General features: G+C 41.6%; 1 protein-coding gene across 2 annotated transcripts in view; it reads left to right on the top strand.

The window, feature by feature from the left end:
* Window positions 1-692: 692 nt before the first annotated feature.
* Window positions 693-14,545, top strand: part of LOC116692974 (myocyte-specific enhancer factor 2A) — a 42,668-nt gene continuing 28,815 nt past the window's right edge. Inside the window, exons 1-2 of one of the 2 annotated variants that reach the window (XM_032521633.1) lie at window positions 693-815; window positions 6,565-6,643. The gene's annotated coding sequence lies outside the window, so the exon portion shown is untranslated. The remainder of the gene's footprint in view (window positions 816-6,564; window positions 6,644-14,545) is intronic. The other variant, XM_032521651.1, reaches the window with a different exon arrangement.

Below are 14,545 nucleotides of genomic sequence, written 5' to 3'. Positions count from 1 at the left end.
GTGGCGTTTCAGTCACAAGTTTTCTTCTTCTTCCTTCTGGGCGGGGATAAATATAATATCAATGGATCAGTTATTCCGCTAGGCTTGTGTCTGGGTTGACACTATGCTGGAGGCTATGTAGGCTGCCAGCTAAAAAAGTCTGGTATCAATCTATAATATCTGGAATCATCTTATAATAAAATGATCTCAGGCTTTATTTGATCACATCACAGGTTTATACTCTCTTTACAAAGAGAGTGGTTCACAAACATTTTCATGCCAAGGCACAAATTAGACCACAGACTCCATTTTGTCCCAGGGTCCCCATCTGACAGGACTTCTGCTAATAGATGTTTTATTACAGAAAGTGTATGAAACCAATGACCAAAATGGTCATGCATTCTGTCATTGTGTTACTTATGGATGTAATCATAGTTCAAACTCTTTTTATCGTGGACCCCCTGGAACTCCCTCAAGGACCCCTGGGTTGTCTGCCCCCCCACCCCCACTGAGCTACAGTATGTAAGGACTTGTATCTGAAGGATTAGTTAGCTACTCCCACAGACCAATTCAGAACATACTGGCAACGTAATATTCACACAATTACTTACACACTATGATACACAAAAACATGCACGTATAGGCCTACTCGTGCTCATGTGATCCAAACACGCGCACACGCGCGCGCAGACGTAGCTGCACACACACTCTGGTGGGAGGAGCTAAAGCTCGCGCTGCTCCCTGAGTTCGGCAGTTTCCTAAATACAGCGGACGAGGACCTGTCTGCCGAAGACACTTCAAATAAAAAGTAACTTTTTACAGAAGCTGACCAAGTGGTAAGTCTTCTGTCTTTCTATGTGACGAAGTCCGTTTACTGTCTGTCTTCTCTGCTGTAGAGACAGAGGGAGACAGTCTGTCTTCTCTGCTGTAGAGACTGAGGGAGACCGTAGAGACTGAGGGAGACTGTCTTCTGTGCTGTAGAGACTGAGGGAGACTGTAGAGACTGAGGGAGACTGTAGAGACTGAGGGAGACCGTAGAGACTGAGGGAGACTGTCTTCTGTGCTGTAGAGACTGTGGGAGACTGTAGAGACTGAGGGGGACAGGGGAGCCGCTAGCAACCCTTTAGCTGTTTCCTTGGTCCGTTACAGTTTCCTTTCCTAACTACCTTCACTAATGACTGCTTTATACAACTTACCGTAGCCTACGTGTGTGTTCAGTGCCGCTTTGTGGTGCTAATGTGTCCTGCTGTGATTGTGTGGCTTAGTGTGTCGCTGCCTGGGAGGACCGTGCGTGGACAGTGGACAGTAGGACGCGTTGTGATGGACCGTGATGGAGAGCCTCGACACTTTGATTCACTTTGCAACGCTGGGCAACCACTCACCGTTAGCTGCTTTTAGCTTTTCAGTGTAGTATTTGGATGATAGTTCTAAGAGGCATACCAGTAGAGGTGCTGGTGGAGAACCACAGGCTAATACCAAAAAAGTGGATGACAGTTCAGCAGCACAGTCATATCGGAAGTCGTACCGGAATGGTCGAGTCCCAGTATTTCCAGTGACACCGTAGCAGTAGAACATGAAGCGTGGTGGAGCCTGTGTTCACACAGCCGAGCACAGTGCTGCAGGGACAGCTGGGTGGGGAGTTAAAACGCTGTCCGTGTAGTACCTCAAAAACACCAAACCACACTTCATGTCTGCTCAAGGACCTGAGACAACATCCTGTAGGAAATCACCAACAAGCAGGACAAGAAGAGACATCACAGGCAGTCTGTGGTGAAGTTATAGAGACTACAATTCAGATTTGTGTTAATGCCAGGTCAGAACTGATGTCATTTTGTATTAAAATGGCAGTGTGAACATTTGGAGAACGTAATCTGGGTTTAAAGGATAGCTTCACATTTACTCAAGTCTATCCTAATACAGGCCTACGTACAGTATATGCCCATATTCATATTGAAAGGGTTTATGCCTCGTGTCCACACTGGCTGCAAAGAGACCCCCTTCCTAAAGCGATTACAGTGCTTCAGTGACACAATTCACAGCCTTCGTTTTGTGTTAAAAAACCTTCTGGAGTCCAGCTAAAGCTAACATGATGCTTCAGCAGCCCAGCTCATCGTGGCCAGTATTGACAGGAGGACTGATCACAGCATTTAAAAGTCCATCAATGACATGTGAGTAATGCTTTAAGACGGCATTTAAAAGATGTGAATCTACAGCATGCCTTGATGTGCCTCCTCCCTGTTGGCACAGGTTTTGAGTTCTAAACTTTAATGCATGGTTCTGTTTTAAAATGAATCGCATTAATGCATGTCATGCTTTCTAAGAAAAATAAGAACACTTAAACGTAGAAGGGAAGTAATAATGCTTTGTCAGGAAATCTTAACTCCAGACGTGTCATGTTGATAATACATCAACAAAGTGTTTGGAACATTAGATTCAGTGGAATTCATCACCATTTTGAATACATTTAAGACCACTGCTGATGATAATGTTTATGTATTGTTCATAATTTTAAAAACATAACAAATGTGAAATTAATGAATGTGACTTTTGTGATGTGGCAGTAATAAAATGGGGAACTACAACAAAGCATGGCTGACCGGAGAAAAATATTTTAAGATGAAAAGTACTTTGGAAGCAACAAATTAATTAGGACTTTTTAAGTTTTTTTAACATTTGCTTCAAATCGGCCCTTTTCAAGCTGTTTGGAGCTTTTTGGCAGGTAAATTAAAAAACACTAAATGTGGTGTGTGGTGTGTGGGCTGTGGTTTACAAATGTCCCTTGATAAAGCAAACAGTTGAACCTATTAAGATAAGCGATACGCATTGGGACGGGAACTTGACCAAATGACGGGTGGGTGAACTGAGGTTCCAACACACTTTGTGCCTCAAGGCAAATATAGTTTTAGCATTTCTGAATGTTATTCTCCAGTTAAATATGATACATGTTGGCTCCCATAGAGCATCTCCCTCTGTCACAAACCTGTATTTAAAAACCAAGATGGTCTTACTTGTTCTTCTAACTTTCTCAAGAAGTGTATAGTTGGAATGAGTTGGGAAATGTCCTCCAACTTGTTTAAAAAAAATAATTCTGTATTTGTTTTTACAAGAGGCTGTTAAGAACATAATCATGTTTGTGTGGCATATGTTTGCTGATGTAAGAAAGGTGGAACAGTTAGCCAGTACATCCATGCAAAAAAAGGTACAAGCTGCTGGTGAATATTCAGAAAATGTCCTGCTCTGGAATTCGGGGCTCTTTGGTGCCCTGCTGCCTTGTCCCTGCTCTTTGTTTTCATATTTCATTAGCAGGGCTAGCGGCATGTAGCATCACCTTCAATTATCCTCCCTGTCAGCGGACTGGCGGTGCCTGTCTGCTGGCTTTAGTGATTACAGGCTTCAGGGGACAGGTAATCAGGTCATGGTTACACTGTCACCCTGTCAGAGGGCTGGGACCACAGGGAGCATACGGGATGAAAGAACTTTCCCATCTCCACTCAGTTAGCTCTCAGCAGGCTTAGAGATCTTGGATGCTGTCTAGTCCGGAGCAGATGTACAGTACTTTCAATTTGTTGCAGTGCACTGTCATGTGTTGATGTTTCTCTTCTTTAGGAGTTCAATTACCATGTGAATAGTATAATATAATGAATCAAAAATCAGCCTGGGTTAGCACATATTTTCCATTGTTGTTACCCATTAACTCTATGTAACTGTTACACACTTCAGATTATTAACTTAATAGTACAGCGCAAGATATTTCAATTTCTCTTCCAGTTTGTGACTTTGAACTCAACATTGTCAATGTGAGCATGCTGACATTAGCATTTAGCTCAAAGCAGCGCTGGGTCATTCCATTTCAAATCCGGTTTTTGTGCAGATTTGAGATTTTGTTCAAACCTTATGTATAGTAAATGTGTGTTTAAATAGGCAACTGTTTGCTAACACGTTAGACATATCAACTTTAAAGTATTTGCCCATATGTAGTGTTTATAGCTTGTTTCTGCTGCTCCAAATGGCCAAAATGTCAGTGCAGTTTAAAAGCGGAGACATCGTAATTAGTTAGGAGCTGTCACCAATAAATGTCAAGGCACTGCTAACAGCTCGTGGCCTGTCAGTTCCTGATTGATGGATCATGTTCCTGGAGCTGAGGCTTCATAACATAATTCAGCTTAAGGCTGAAATGTCCCATGATCAAATATTCATTTAGGGTCCTGAAGTTTAAAAATGCTTTAAACCTTAAATGTGGCCAAGTTACATACACTTTATCACATTTTTTGTGGGAGGTACTGCAAATTATTTAAGGTATATCACTGTATGTGGTATATGTTAGGACTATTTCAGTGAGAACTGCTGTTCCTAATGGCTACATGCATACAACGATTAATGTAAATGTGATTAAGATGTCTAAGTTAAGTATTTTCAAGTGTTTACATTTAAAGGAATTTAACTTCCATCTTCTCTTGATAGCTGTGACACAGAGAGACCCGACCCTCGGTCCTCTCCGGATGGCGGTCACAGTGTCAGGATTGTGAGCATATTACATAATAGAACATATTTTAAACATGAATAGACATGTCATTTCGTCTGCCAAGATGAAACAGGACACCCTCCAAAACCTGGTTATAATGCTCTACAGTGGTGTGCTGGATGTTTGATATAGTTTCATGAGAATGACAGTCAAAACTTTGCTGTCTCCTAATGTAATTTCACTGGAAACACTTCTGGGATCCCGGCCCATTTTATCAAATGCACTTGGTCGTTATGCACGAGATGATTGCATGAGTATAGATTTGACGCATTAACTGCTGCTGAGTGTGTCAGTTCAGTATTTTGTCATTGTGGTTACTGGTAGGGGTAACAGTGTCTGAAATTTGCATATTACTTCATTCATGTCCGCTAGTTGGTTGGAGCTTGATAGAGTTTCAGCTCTATTTGTACAAGGTATATAGTGAAGAAATTCAGACATCACAGAAGGAGATCAATCTATCAATGGACCTCGGAAACCAGACAACAGGAGTCCTCAATAAGAAAGCTTGGTGCTTAAGGAAAGGTCGGTGATGGTGATGTTACCCACAGGATGAAGAACTGCAGCGTGCGTTTAGTCACCTCACATAAGGGTATTAAGTTTATAACAAGGGTTCTTTGTCCGTTCTGAGTATTTAGCTGCAGAGTTTAGATTTTATTATCTCTACAAATGATGCACTTTGCATTCTGATTGAATCTCTTATTTTCATTGTTTCCACCACCGTTTGATTTTGGCATGCGAAGACTTGTGAAAACAATATTCACCCTTATCTATGAGTGATTTCTGTCTCTCTATCCGGGACTCACCACACCACTCACCTCACCACACATGCTCAGTTTCTTTTCTTTCTTTTTTGTTTTGTATTGTATTTTTCCCATGAAAGTTACACTAAAATCTGCATATTTACAACTGTATGTTAAAACTTTAATGATGAGAAAAGAAAAAGCTGATGATTTCTTACAAAAAGTTAAGCGGCATCTCAACATGAATATGCATACAGTGGAAATGATATGTGTTACCAGGAACATGACAGTCTTTGACCATTTGGCCACTGTGGCAGTTGGGTTCCTTTGCGGGCTGTATGGAGTCCATGTGTCCCCCCGTGGTATTTCCTTTCCCTCCTAGTTTCCCTAATGAGAGAATATTTGGGGCCTTGTGGTAAACAGAAATAGCAACACTTCTGAAGGACAGGCTTCTCTTTTTGCACCACACGTTGAAGAAATAGAAACTGCAGTGTGTGTGTGTGTGTGTGTGTGTGTGTGTGTGTATATGTATTTTATTGAGAGGCTATTTCGAGTCCGCCCTGACTGACTGACTGACTGACTGACTGACTGACTGACTTGGTTTTTTTTTCTAGTCCATTACATTGCTCTCTTTAGCGTGCCCAAGCTAATGCAGGCTGCTCCTGTGGGGGCTAATGCATTTCTTACCCACTCTGATTGGCTGTGGCGGTGCCTGGCTGAAGCAGTGACGGGCTGTATCACACACAGCCGGGAAGACGAGAGGTTTAGATGACTCTTGTTGCTGTGGAGGCTTCTTGTGTGCTTGCTACCTCTCTTTTGATAATGCTAACATCCAGACTGATGTGATTAAGGAACAGCACAGGCTCATATTAATTCTCTCTACTGCACTTCAGGTTTCTTCAAGTTTTTATGACACACATGGAATATCCTTTTTCTATTTGACGTGATTATACAGGCATCATATCTGCATAAAGAATTATGCTTGTACTGTTTAATGGTGATTTCATCGCATCCAGAAGTATGGCTTTATTAATTACAGATGTTGTTCTTCACACATGTTGATGGGGATGCCTCATTTAGCGGAAAATCTTAGGAACAAATAATTGTGTTCTCAATGAGAAGTGCAGTTAAGAAGTGGATTACCTCATAATTGAAATGTCATAATAACAGAAGGGAGCATCACTTTCCTTCTTTGCCAGTGAAAACAGAAACAATTAAATTAAATTACAATATAAATGTCAAATTACGCCAGCCACTTTTTCTGTTTTACTTAGAAATAAAAAAGCAAGAAATTAAGAAACTGCGTTTTTTTTGTTCTTTCAGAGTCTCAGAGCTGAAGGAAGAATTGCCGTCTGTTAAATCGTCTCCCCATTTTTGCCTAGCACATACCAAACAACACAAGGTAAAATCTGATACTTCTTTATGAATTCACATATTCCTTTCTTAAATTTCTTGCAACAGCTCTGTCAAAATCCAACCCAAGTGTCTGTCATTCATCTCCAAAATAACTTTATTGATTGGTCCACCTTTTCTACCTCATTTATTTATTCATCTGTTTATTTAAAAGGGACAATGCACATCAATTAACTTTTTTGTTGTTTACACTCAAAATGTAAATGTGCCAGAGTTAGCAGAAAAGCTCATTTTCATTGGCCGGTCAACACATTATCAAATTACTCTAATGAAGAAAGATAGAAAGCAAATTGATTAAAGAAGAAGAGAAAATAGAGGGGGGGGGGGATAAACAAAAAGTAAGTCCAATACAAAGAAGGGCCGTACCTAGGCTGAGGTAAAGCAGCTGTAGATGAGTGCAGGTGTGATTGTGTTAACCCTTCTCTGGAGTGAGACTGTGAATGCCAGACAGCTGCTCCTTTCTCTGGGTTCAACAGGAAGGCCCTTCCAATAGTCTGGGGCCCGTACTGAGAAGACTGTTTGGCCAAACTTACTACGTCTAAGTTCTAGTTGCCCTGCCACTGCTCTTCTTCTGCTGTATAAAGTCACCCAGTGGTGGAGGGGCGAGCCCATGTAATACTTTGAAAATGAGGCAGGCATCTAGATAATGTGAAAAACTCTCAGAATTAATGAAGTTGTATTTATTAGTGATATGGCTGTGGTGATAGCTGATCTAGTGTTTTAAAGGGTTTCTATTGGTTTAAGAGTTGTCATGTTTACTTGCGACCAGCTTGTGGAACAGTATGATATGTGGGAAAAGATCATGGCATGCCTCTGTGGTTCGATATGGCCTGATGTGTCTAAAGGTAGCCTGATTATATCTGATGGTATCTTGTCTTTGGAGGTGGCTATGACAAATTAACACAACTGTTTGGGTTTTAATATTATAACACAATTTCAGTTAACTGAAATTAGCTACAGTGAGCCCAGCACATAATATTTACTGAAATGTTCAGAACTGCATTATGCAACTCTGGTTGTGCTGACTCACATTACTTGCAGACAGGGTTTAGGGGTAAGGCGAAATATAAAATGTGTTTTATGTGTATCTTTATAGGGAAGTCAAATTGCAGTCATGTTTTCTGTGTTAAGCCATACCTTCTAGTGGATGCTTTGGTTGATGTTCTCTCCTCTCGCTGTGGTCTCTGGAAGAGCTCCTAATCTATTGGCCGTGAGAACTCTTCCTGCAGGGACGCCCCGGTAATCAGGCCTGAGCTGCTCCTTCCAAACCAGCAAACCTCTGGCTGCCTGCCGTCTGACTGCTGGGCCACACACCCGCACTTTTGATGCTAAAAATGCCACAGGGGAGCTCAGAAATTACACTCAATAAATACAGAAATCAAATAAAACAATTTCTCAATATTAGCCTTGCAATCTACTTTCCTCCAGTCATATAAAACGGCCTTTGTTGCTCACAGTAAATAGGTTTCCCTCCGCCCTGCCAAGTTAAACAGTAATGTTGGGTCAAAGGCAGCGTGGCTTGGCTTAATTAAACTCTGTGTTGATTTGCAGAGACAGGGTCCAGACCAGAGCCCTGACGCTGTTCTTAATGGTGCCAACATTCATTAATGCTGGTCCTACATGAAGAGTGACTGATGCTGAGTTAAGGACTAGGTTATTATAACAGCAACTTCCCTGTTACCTTATTCTAACTGCTACACTTCTGACTATTATTATAAAAATGAATATCTCCCTGTAACCGGTCATAGTTTTACTAAAATACAACAGCTAAAAGGCCACTGTGGTTAAATCCAGTCCCTGGCTTATTTTGCTTATGCTATTTTGGTAGCTTTGACATTAAATAATTATTTTGTTCAGCTTGACATACCTCTAGTTTACTGGTAGTGGTATTTTAAGGTCTGCCAGGACATCCTCATACCTAAGCGACAGAATAGGTTAATTTCCAGTGACAACATAGACTATACTAGGAGCGTGCTACGTGTTTAACATATAGCCGCATCACGTGGTCATGGTGCCAGTTTTAATCACATGACTGTTCTATTTGCTGTAACGGTGGCCATTTTAAACACATAGTTAACGTTGTGAAAACTTTTCAATTGATTGATATGGAATTCAGATGATCAAACATTTTAGTGTTGATATACACTCACCGGCCACTTTATTAGGTACCCCATGCTAGTAACGGGTTGGACCCCCTTTTGCCTTCAGAACTGCCTCAATTCTTCGTGGCATAGATTCAACAAGGTGCTGGAAGCATTCCTCAGGGAGTTTGGTCCATATTGACATGATGGCATCACACAGTTGCCGCAGATTTGTCGGCTGCACATCCATGATGCGAATCTCCCGTTCCACCACATCCCAAAGATGCTCTATTGGATTGAGATCTGGTGACTGTGGAGGCCATTTGAGTACAGCGAACTCATTCTCATGTTCAAGAAACCAGTCTGTGATGATTCCAGCTTTATGACATGGCGCATCATCCTGCTGAAAGTAGCCATCAGAAGTTGGGTACATTATGGTCATAAAGGGATGGACATGGTCAGCAACATACTCAGGTAGGCTGTGGCGTTGCAACGATGCTCAATTGGTACCAAGGGGCCCAAAGAGTGCCAAGAAAATATTCCCCACACCATGACACCACCACCACCAGCCTGAACCGTTGATACAAGGCAGGATGGATCCATGCTTTCATGTTGTAGACGCCAAATTCTGACCCTACCATCCGACTGTCGCAGCAGAAATCGAGACTCATCAGACCAGGCAACGTTTTTCCAATCTTCTATTGTCCAATTTCGATGAGCTTGTGCAAATTGTAGTCTCAGTTTCCTGTTCTTAGCTGAAGGAGTGGCACCCGATGTGGTCTTCTGCTGCTGTAGCCCATCTGCCTCAAAGTTGGACGTACTGTGGCGTTCAGAGATGCTCTTCTGCCCACCTTGGTTGTAACGGGTGGTTATTTGAGTCACTGTTGCCCTTCTATCAGCTCGAACCAGTCTGGCCATTCTCCTCTGACCTCTGGCATCAACAAGGCATTTCCGCCCACAGAACTGCCGCTCACTGGATGTTTTTTCTTTTTCGGACCATTCTCTGTAAACCCTAGAGATGGTTGTGCGTGAAAATCCCAGTAGATTAGCAGTTTCTGAAATACTCAGACCAGCCCTTCTGGCACCAACAATCATGCCACGTTCAAAGTCACTCAAATCACCTTTCTTCCCCATACTGATGCTCGGTTTGAACTGCAGGAGATTCTCTTGACCATGTCTACATGCCTAAATGCACTGAGTTGCCGCCATGTGATTGGCTGCTTAGAAATTAAGTGTTAACGAGCAGTTGGACAGGTGTACCTAATAAAGTGGCCGGTGAGTGTAGTACATTTAGGTCAGTAAGAATTCATAATGTCAATAATAATCTGGTGACTACTGGTGTACAGATTGCAGTCAGCTTGCCCGGCTGTAGCCTGGCTGTTCAGGCTGATGTTCGTTTCCCACAGAAGCTCCCGGTGTGATTTTATGGCGTTAAGCAATTATACACCCTAATCCCAGGTGGCCCATCTGATACCAGATGTAATATTTCTTCTCATGCCAGCCATTCAGTAAAATTGTGCACATTTGCTCAGAGCCTAATAATCCCTTCCCAGAACAGTCTGCTGTCAGTTTGAAGGCTGGATGAGCTATGACTGCTGCTAACAAAATCTAACCAATTCTAAAATCACACAAACATGTTATTAAGGAAAGGAAGTTTACATTATAATAAGGTTATATTATAATGTTAACATTAGTTGCATTTACAAACACTTAAAACTACATTCTCACCTATAATGAGAGGAAGGCTTCATTCTGATTTTGTGCAGTACTTGTGTTCCATTAAATGATACTCAAACACTGTAGGCTTGAATAATGGCAGGTAAAAGTTAGTAGTTTCACAGCGCAGTGGAAGCACCTTCTTCCCTCTCTATTGATCAGGAGAAGTGTAAGTAACACTTTATTTATATAGCATAAAAGACGTGGTTACATAGTTCTTCACTCACGCATGCACAGACATTTAAATAAATAAGTAAAAAGAAACATGAGTTACAAAATACAAATTAGTTTAAAAGACAGTATAATTGGGGTGCACGAAGGCTAAAGTTTGAAGGTGGGTTTTTCTCCTAAAATGTAAGCTGTCAGCAGTGAATGTCTTGGGTGTCGAACACTACACGTTTCTAGAAGTAGCTTCCCAAAAAAACGTTCAGCCATTTGAAATGTATGCCAAAGTCTTGAGATTGTGTCAGTTCTTCATCTCCATTATCCACTCACACTCCACCTAAAATGTTGCTGTAAAATGCATTAGTGGCACACTTACTTGATGTTCCATTTGCCAGGAGCAATCTTTGATACTTGTGTATGCTATGCACCACTGATGTGAGACTGATACAGGATGAATGTACATGGAAGGACTTGTGTAATGGTTCCAACTGAACTTTACTTGTCCTGTATATACCCCAACTTGAAAAAAGGCCACTGTTTACCCAGTAATTTCAAAGAGATGGTAGTGTTGGTGTGTGTGTCCTCAGGATAGAGGCCTCAGATCTACTTACCACCTCCGCACAACATTAAAAGGATGCTATTACTTTGCTGAAAGCGCAGAATTTCAATGAGAGCAGGAACAAACCAAAATGTTAAAGAATTCATTATAATATCATTTAGTAGATCAGAGGCTAGAGAGACGAAGTTCTGAGGATGAGATGAAAAGACTGTCTGTGCAGATCTATGCTATATACTGTATATGTGGTGTTTCTGTGACTACTGTATGATTAGAAAGCGCTTCACTTACTACTTATTCTATGGATATTATACTGTAGATCTATTTGTAGACAGCACGGTGGTGAAGTGGTTAGCAGTTCTGCCTTACAGCAAGAAGGTTCTTGGTTCGAATCCAGGTCGTTCCGGGCCTTTCTGTGTGGAGTTTGTGTGTTCTCCCTGTGTTTGCGTGGGTTTCCTCCGGGTGCTCTGGTTTCTTCCCACCATAAAAGACATGCATGCTAGGTAGGACGCGTTTACAGAAATGTTCATTAATGTGCATTGTCCTAATCAAATAAATACATTTATCAACTTTGTCTTTAGCCCTGTTCTCAAGACACTTATTTCTGAATATGACTGTTCCCAAAGTGGGGTGTAGTGGAGCGGGAACCCCAAGGCGGTATTAAGACATTGTTGGGGGCCCCACACGACTAAGGTGGAGTGGAGCTAAGGTTGAGTTGCGGTATCGAAGTCCGTCTGACCAAATGGAAGTCAATCATAGCTCTCAATCATGTCGCCCTGTTTTTATAGCATCAAATAACTAATAAAAACCAAACTTATCAGAAAGTTGGACACTTGAACAAAAATTTGTGTGATCACAACTTAGTAAAATGACTTTTGGAAAAATGTATTTGACGCATACTTACATTTTTTTAGTCTGGCCCATATCCCATCTGCTAACATGAAGGGGATGGGCTTCATGACCTAGGACAGTGTCACTTCACCTCAGTGTTACAGCTGATAGCTTGACCCATGGAAACATGACAATGGAAGAGAGCAAAAATAAACACATTTTAGTATTGAAAGTCTAGCTGAAGACCAATTACTGTTTTTATGAAAGGAACTGAGAGTGTGGAAGCGTAGCTGTATTTTACAGGGCAGCTTGTGTTTCCATCTGTGTTGCAGGCATGACATCAGTGTCTCTGTGTTGAGACAGGAAAATCTTATCCCACTGTCATAAAAGCAACACAATAATGAAATGACATCACAGTGGGGCCAGTAAATGAGTAGACTGCTGTCTTGGAGATTTTATAAGGCTGGGAGATTGTGAGTAACAGTGTTGCATGCTGGAGAATAGGGTGTCAGTAGCCATGTTTTCATTCACATACTGTATTTTATGTACATTTTTAAATTATTGTAGTAGAAAAGCTGAAAAACAGAAAAAACTGAAATGATGAAAACAGAAAAGTCTATAAAAGTTTAACTAACATAAAAAAATGTGATGTGGAAACACCTTTGCCTTCTGTCGTAGTGAAAAAAAAAAACTTTATCAATCAGCTGTTTCTGCTGTTTGCGTCTTCCGGATATCCCCATAAAGTGTCTTTGTCCCAGTATAGCATGAAACATCGCCAATAGTTACTGACATAAAAGAACAACTAAAACTTGTCCAACCGAACCAAATTCTTCTTCTTTAAGTTGACGACTAAAACAACTATTGACCGTACACATGTCCCAGAACAAGTTCCGCAACTTTCCTCGGTGCTTGGCACCGCCCAAGACGATTTGTGATTGGTTTAAAGAAATGCCAATATTTCTTTAAACCAAAGAATCCCAATAAATCCCAAACAATTAGAAGCAGAGTAAGACGGGTCATGCCTTCGCCATCCACAGAAAAGAAATATTGCATGTGGTCAGATGGCCAAGGCAACTTGTTTTGTTTCAGTTAGCTTTTACTGTTTCCTGGCGGATGACAGCCATGCGAAGCCTATAGCGCCAGCTTCTGATGAAACTATGCTTTGTATGTGTATTTGTTCCAAACACATTTTGCCTTGACATGAATGTATATTCACACTCACAGAGCATTTTCTATACTCTTATCTCCTCATAGATACATAGCCACAGCATCTTCTGGTTTGCTAACTGACCGGGGGGGCCGGGTGGAGTGACAGATGACACTTAGAGCCATCTGATCTCCCTGGCCTTCAGCCTGGCATTAAATGGCTGGGCTGCTGGTGGAGGGAGATGCGTTTAATTATAACATTTCAGGCAAAAAACACATTAGCTTAGTGACCTGCAAAGCAGCAGAGGCCAGAGTGGATACTCAGGCTGCATAAAACCAGAGGCTAGCCTGTGTTAATGAGGATGATGAATTAATCACAGTCCGTGCTCTTGCTGTGCTTGGCAGCAGACAATAGCATGACTTTGTTTCCTTGCTCCTGTCTTGCTATAAAAGACATAATAGGCCATAGAAAAAGCGTGAAATGAAATTTTTTGAAATTGATTGTACTGAATCTCAGGTTTTGTCATTGGGCGGATTTACAACGAGACTCATATGCTGCTGTCGTTGCTGGTTGTGACGCTTATTCAAAGATTGTGTAGTGTGCCAGTCAGAGCATCATTTGCATAAGAAAATGCTAATTTCATCGCTGATTCTTTTAAGTGGCCGCAACTCTATTATGTTTTTACATAAATTGTCATTCGCTTTCCTTACATCAAAGAAAACTCGTATTCACAACTAGGCATGTAGGGAGGGGCGGCACATTGAATGCTACTCTGAACAGGGAAGTGTTAAACACTTCAGCCAGTAAACAAGCCTGATCTCACTCCATCTCCCCCGGGAAGCAGGTCCACCACATGGCCTGCCTGTTTACCATGTATAAGTTACCCTCAAGAACTTTTGTAAAAACTCCACTTGTTGTGAGAACTTCAAAGTCCGGGCTAGCGGGGAGAAGAATCTTCTAACAGTCTGCCTAGTTATGCCTCGAGCAAGAGAGCCTTGCTCTCCGTGCTGATGGATACGATGCAAATAAGATGCTCGAGGAGGAAGGACAAGATTGAGCAAAAAGAGAAGTATAGCAGAGCATGGAGATGAGCAAGCTGCAGGGAAGGTTAAGCCGTGAATAAGGAATGCAATATGTGTCATCAGTGCTTAACACTCCTGCAAACAGTGATGAAACAAAAACTCTTTCATCTTCCAGCGAATGACCATGAATCTGGCCACGGCTGCTTCCTCACTGGCAACCAGGCCCAGCTCTATACAGTAATCTACCAAACCAAGAGGAGTCTCCACTCTTGAACATATTGAACACTCGGGGTGGGGGGAAAAAACGAAAATCGCATGAATTGTGATTTCTTTTGCAACGATTTTTAAAAATGGGATTCTAATGATCTAATTA

The sequence above is a fragment of the Etheostoma spectabile genome, chromosome 1 (assembly GCF_008692095.1).
Source record: "Etheostoma spectabile isolate EspeVRDwgs_2016 chromosome 1, UIUC_Espe_1.0, whole genome shotgun sequence".
Taxonomy (NCBI): Eukaryota; Metazoa; Chordata; class Actinopteri; order Perciformes; family Percidae; genus Etheostoma; species Etheostoma spectabile.
Note: the sequence above shows the minus strand (reverse complement) of the source record. Positions and strands in the feature narration are given on the sequence as shown.